This window comes from Melozone crissalis, unplaced genomic scaffold (genome assembly GCF_028551555.1).
Source record: "Melozone crissalis strain CALT ecotype California unplaced genomic scaffold, PUWL_Pcris_2 ptg000080l_1, whole genome shotgun sequence".
In the NCBI taxonomy this organism is placed as follows: domain Eukaryota; kingdom Metazoa; phylum Chordata; class Aves; order Passeriformes; family Passerellidae; genus Melozone; species Melozone crissalis.
This window is the reverse complement of record NW_026535857.1, coordinates 277,856-283,855: the sequence shown is the minus strand read 5'-3', so window position 1 is coordinate 283,855 and position 6,000 is coordinate 277,856. Positions and strand designations below refer to the sequence as shown.

At 50.6% G+C, this 6,000-nt stretch overlaps 1 protein-coding gene across 1 annotated transcript in view; it reads left to right on the top strand.

Moving 5' to 3' along the window:
* The first annotated feature begins 470 nt into the window (after positions 1–470).
* The window catches only part of LOC128946379 (collagen alpha-1(VII) chain-like), a 110,329-nt gene continuing 104,799 nt past the window's right edge, over positions 471–6,000 (top strand). Inside the window, 1 exon segment of the mRNA XM_054290110.1 lies at positions 471–600. The gene's annotated coding sequence lies outside the window, so the exon portion shown is untranslated.

Sequence of the window (6,000 nt, the reverse complement as noted above, 5' to 3'; positions counted from 1 at the left end):
GTGCTTTTCCACTCCCATTATCCCTGGAGAAACAAACCCCGACCTCCTCCCGTGACTTTTCCCAACATCTGCTGCTTTTGCAGGAATATTTCCCCGGAGTGGCAACAATTCAAACCAAGAATTGAGGTTGGAAACCTCAAGGAGAGGAGATGAAAAGTGGGATAAAAACTTACAGGAATCATTAGCACGGAATCTGGAGAAGGTTAAAAAATGAAATTTAATGGTTAAAAAATTTAAATATTCCCAGAAGTTCCTGCAGGGTGGCGAATGGAAACACATTCCAAGGTGCATGCAGGAAATCCCTGGATTGTGGAAGGATGGAGCTTCTCCACGTGCTTTTCCTGCTCCTCCACTCCTGTTATTTTCCCCTCATCCCTCTCTCCCAACATCTGCTGCCTTTGCAGGAATATTTCCCTGGCACAGCTGCAGCTCCCTGGCAGCACCAGAGGCAGCAGGGTTCACTCCCAGCTCCTTGGTTTTCCCTGGAATCTGCAGGATTTTCGGTGCATCCCGGAGTGCTCAGCTCCCTTTACATCTGAGGGTGAAACATCTCAAAAATGCGGAATTTTGGATGCTCCCCTTGTGTCTCCTGTGGAGCAGGTGAGTGAAAAATGGGGAAAATCTCTGGAAAAATGGGGAGGGGAAAACTCTGTTGTAGTCCCTGCCCTCCAAAGTGAGGAGAGGAGATGAGGTTGGGATTCTGGAATTGTGTAAAATTGGAATTGTGCAAAAAAATACTGCAAAGGGGAAAAAAGAGATTTATCCTTTTCTTGTTACTGGGTTTTTACTTGCCGTGAATTTCCAGGCTGGTAAATCCAACTTGGAGCAAAAAATATCTGGAAAGGGACAAAAAAATTAAAAAGAGATCTGGGAGGTTCCTTAAATATTCCTTGGGACACTTGGATTCATGAGGGTGATGCAAATTTAGGGATAATTTCCCTCCCTCCTTGCATTAAATCAAATCCTGCAGTTTAATATTTGCAGGGAAGATAAAATCTGAAGTGGAGGTTTAAATTCTCACCCACAGGAGTGGCTCTGGTTATTTTTAGGGATCACCGGCTGGTTTTGCCATTGGATAAATCAGAATTCCAGGCTGGCAGCAGCTGTGGTCCTGTGCCATGGCTGGGGTGGGTCGCTGTCACCATGAGGGGACAGTTTTGTGTCCCCCACTTTTTTCCTTCTCCACTTATTTTTATTCCAAAAACAAGCTCAGCCTGATGTTGTTCCATGGCAGAAATTGGGATTTTATCCCTCTGTTTTCCACCTCATTCCGTGTGGAACAGCCAGGGATTTCATCCCATGGAAAAACAAAATCCATACCCCAGGAAGGGCAGGTGACAGCGGCCACCCTTGCTTTGTTCAGGAAACACAGACAAGAATGCCTAAAAAAATATTTATTTCATTTCGTTGTATTTTATTTTATTCCCATTATTCTTTTCCCTTTCCAAGTCTTTTAGTCCTGGCATGTTAATATTATTTAAAAATTATGAACATCCTAACAGGAATTCCTGCCTGGGCTGGCATTGCCAGAGCAGCTGGGGCTGCCCCTGATCCCTGCAGTGCCCAAGGCCAGGCTGGAGCAGCCTGGGATGGTGGGACTGGAATGGGATGGGCTTGAAGGGCCCTTCCCACCCAAACCATTCTGGGATTTGGGACACTCAGAATCCATCCCGAGGGGTTTTTATGGAAGTTGGGGATGGCAAAGGGAAGGGAGACCCTTCCTGGAGTGCTGAGGTTCCCAGTGAAGCCCCCAGACCCCAAAATTCCTTCCTAGAGAGGAGTCGGGGTGGGGATGGATCCAATGGCAGGCTGGGAGAGCTGGGAATGGAGGGAATTCCCTGGAGAGGGAGCCTGGGGTGGGATTTTGGGAAGGGATTCCCAGAGCAGCTGGGGCTGCCCCTGATCCCTGCAATGGCCAAGGCCAGGCTGGACACTGGGGCTGGAGCAGCCTGGGATGGTGGGAGGGTTGGAACTGGGTGGGCTTTGAGGTCCCTTCCAACCCATTCTGGAATTCTAAACCACATTTGTTGGGTTTTCCATAGAGCAAAGTGCCAAGTCTGGCAAGGAAAACAACTGGGAACACAATTTAGGACCAGAGCAAAAGCCACTCCAGTGATTTGGGGTCCAAATTTATCAAACAAGAGCCCTTATCTCAAAGTGGGGCTGATAGGAACCATCCCATGAGCTGGAAATCCTCAAAGCTCCACAGGGCTGTGAGACTTCATGGAGCATCTTCACTCCAGCTGCTCTTGGTCCCATCTCTCATCCCAAAAGTCATTTTTGGGTCCTCCCTGCTGCCTTTAGAGCCTCAGGAAGAATAATGGGACAGAAACATGGACTGGGGGCACTCCTGGTGTTTTTCCAGAGGTGTTTTGGGATCAGAAAATGCTGCTGGACCTTTCCCAGCTTTTATCTTATGGCTGAGGAGTGGCTGCCAGGACTTTTAGCTCAACATGAAGCCAGAATTCCAGCAGATGGGAACCCTTCCCTCACCAAAAGCGTTGACATTCCGGGAAGTGCTGAGTGCTCCTCTTGGTCTGCCTCGCCCTGCTCCCATTGATTGCTCCCAAATATTCCTGATTGCTCCAGGAGCTGAGGAGCCTGGCTTGGAAACCTCCCAGATTTGCTTCAGCACAGTTTATTTTTGTGGTTTGCATTTGGCCTGACTTTGGTGTTCCCCATTCCTGGGTTTTATTTTTTTGACAATTAAAGAATTCATTTTGTTCTTCACCCCTGCCCTGGGCCTTTGGTGGAGCCTGTTTGGCCGCAGGTTTTGGGAATAAAATCACGGAATTGTTCAGCTCCAGGTGTTCCCATCACACGTGTCCAGAGCCCAGCATGAAAATTCCACATGGCCCGAGCCCACATCCATGGGGAAAAGTCCCCAATCCCAACATTGATGGGCAGGGACACCTCCCAGTGTCCCCAGCCCCAGTGTCCAGCCTGGCCTTGGCCATTGCAGGGGTCAGGGGCAGCCCCAGCTGCTCTGGGAATCCCTTCCCAAAATCCCACCCCAGGCTCCCTCTCCAGGGAATTCCCTCCATTCCCAGCTCTCCCAGCCTGCCATTGAATCCATCCCCACCCCGACTCCTCTCCAGGAAGGAATTTTGGGGTCTGGGGGCTTCACTGGGAACCTCAGCACTCCAGGAAGGGTCTCCCTTCCCTTTGCCATCCCCAACTTCCATAAAAATCCCTGGGGATGGATTCTGAGTGTCCCAAATCCCAGAATGGTTTGGGTGGGAAGGGCCCTTCAAGCCCATCCCATTCCAGTCCCACCATCCCAGGCTGCTCCAGCCTGGCCTTGGGCACTGCAGGGATCAGGGGCAGCCCCAGCTGCTCTGGCAATGCCAGCCCAGGCAGGAATTGTTCATTGCCAAGATGCCACCCATGGCTGCCCTCTGGCAGTGGGAGCCATTCCCTGGGTGCTGTCCCTGCAGGCCTTGTCCCCAGTCCCTCTGCAGCTCTGCTGGAGCCCCTGCAGGCCCTGCCATGTGCTGGGAGCTCTCCCTGGATCCCTCCCTGCTCCAGGGGAACATTCCCAGCTCTCCCAGCCTGGCTCCAGCCCTGCAGCAGCTCCGTGGATCCCTCTGGATTTGCTCCAGGGTTTCTCCAAATGCCACATCTCCACCTCTTCCCAACCCCGGCAGGGTTAAACCCCTCTGGGCCTGGGTTAAACCCACAACTCCTCATCCTGCAGCATTTTTGGGAGCCCCAATCCTGTCAGGAATTGTGCTGGAGCTGCACAAAGAGCTCCTGATTGCCCCACTCCGGGTTTGGGAGTGGATCCAGCTGCTGAATGCGGCTCCGATTGCAATTAGGCCCATTCAGCTCCCTAACGAGGCATTCAGGGCTCTGGGAGCTCTGCAGGGTTTAATTAGGCTCAGTTGTTAGGCCTGAGTTTATGGAGTGCTCCTCTGAAGCCTGGGATCAGCACCAGTCCCTAAAACTGGGGTCATCCTGGAGAGCTCAGAGGCAAAAATCATCTGAAAGGGAGGAAAAATTGTGGATATTTCTGGGCAGGAATCGGTTAATTCCTGGGATTTTCTGCTGGAGTGGGGGAACATCAGCTCAAGTGATTTCCCTGCAGGGAAGAGCAAAAATTCCACCTCTCCCACCCTCCTAACCCGCGGATGTTTGAACACCTGGGAGCTGATGGATGATTTAAATCCCTTTTAGCAGCTCTTTGAGGCTCTCGTTTATTAACGGGGCCCTGCAGCTCCTTCGGCCTCACCTGGAGCCAGGTGGGGCTGGGATTCCCTGGGATTTTTTTTTCCATTTTCTCAAGCCGATGTTCCTGCTCACCCTGGAGGCTCCACGTTCTCCCTCTTCCTTTGTCCTTGACCTTTTTGGCCCGTTTAGCTCCTGGCCAGGGGATTTTGGGGATGGATGGGACCCACCAGGGTGAGATGTGCTCCTCATCAGCTCTGCAATCCCCAGCACCCCCGGCACGGAAATCCTCACTGCAGGTCCCTGCTCCAGACAGGAAAACTGATGGGATTTTGGGATGTGGGGTCGCTAATTCTTCTAATTCTCTTATTTTACATTTCCTGAGCTGAAATCTCTTCTGTTTGTGTGGTGGGAGCTCTGGGGGTGGCTGGGTTGGGGTTTTCTCAGTGGCTGGAAGCTGCCTTGGGATGCAGCTCCGGATTTGGCTGCAGGAGGTGAGGGGAGAATTCAGATTTATCCCTTGATCGTGTTTGGAGCTGGGGTTCAGAATTCAGATTTATTCCTGGGATTCTGCTTGGAGCTGGGGGTGAAAACTCAGATTTATTTCTGGGATCCTTTTTGGAGCCAGGGCCGAGAATTCAGATTTATTCTCTTGATCCTGTTTGGAGTTGAGGGAAAAATTCAAATTTATTCCTGGGTTCCTCTTTATTCTTCCCTGAGGGGGAAGAATTCAGATTTATTCCTGGGATCCTGTTTGGAGCCAGGGCTGGGAAATCAGATTTATTCCTGAGATCCTGTTTGGTCCCAGGACTGTGAGAATTCAGATTTATTCCTGAGATCCTGTTTTGAGCCAGGGCTGAGAATTCAGATTTATTCCCAGGATCCTGTTTGGAGCTGATGGGAGAATTCAGATTTATTCCTGAGATCCTGTTTGGTCCCAGAAGAGTAAAAATTCCAATTTATTCTCTTGGTCCTGTTGGGAGCTGGGAGTGAGATTTCAGATTTATTCCTGGGATCCTGTCTGGGGCCAGGACTTTGAATTCAGATTTATTCCCTTGATCCTGTTTGAAATTGGGGTTGAGATTTCAGATTTATTCCTGGGATCTTGTTTGGAGCTGAGAGAAAATTTCAGATTTATTCCCTTGATCATGCTTGGAGCTGTGGTTCAGAATTCAGATTTATTCCTGGGATCCTGTTTGGTCACAGGAGGGTGAGAATTCCAAATAATTCCTGGGATCCTGTTTGGAGCTAAGGGAAAAATTCAGATTTATTCCTGGGATCCTGTTTGGAGCTGAGGGGAGAATTCCAATTAATTCCTGGGATCCTGTTTGGAGCTGCTGTCCCTCCCCAGGAATTCCCATGGATGTGTCCCACTCCTTCCCTGCCCACCTAACCCGGAGCTTTGGGGTCGCTGCCCTGTCCCCACCCCACAGAGCCCGGTGTGGTGCTCGGGCCCTTTTTGCGGTCATTTCCCAACATTTGACCCTTCACTCCCCTCCCTGCCTCCAGTTCTCCATCCATGACACAATTCCATAGAAATCTCTGCTGTGGGGAGAGGAGATAAATCAGGATTTCGTTTGTGCTGCCCCCTCTCCAGCCCCCCAGCAATGTCAGACTCCCACATTTTCCCATAAATCACATTTTTCCCCGCCGATCCTGCTGTTTCCCCCCTCTCCAGGTGCTGATACCTGGAGTTTTCATCCCCCTGGGAACAAATTCCCCCCTTTCCCTGCGCCGGCCCCTTCCCTCGCAAACATCCCAGTTATTTTATCATCGTTTTATGCCCACGAGGTAAAAATATTTTAATTTTTTTTTTCTTCCCCTTTCCCCTCC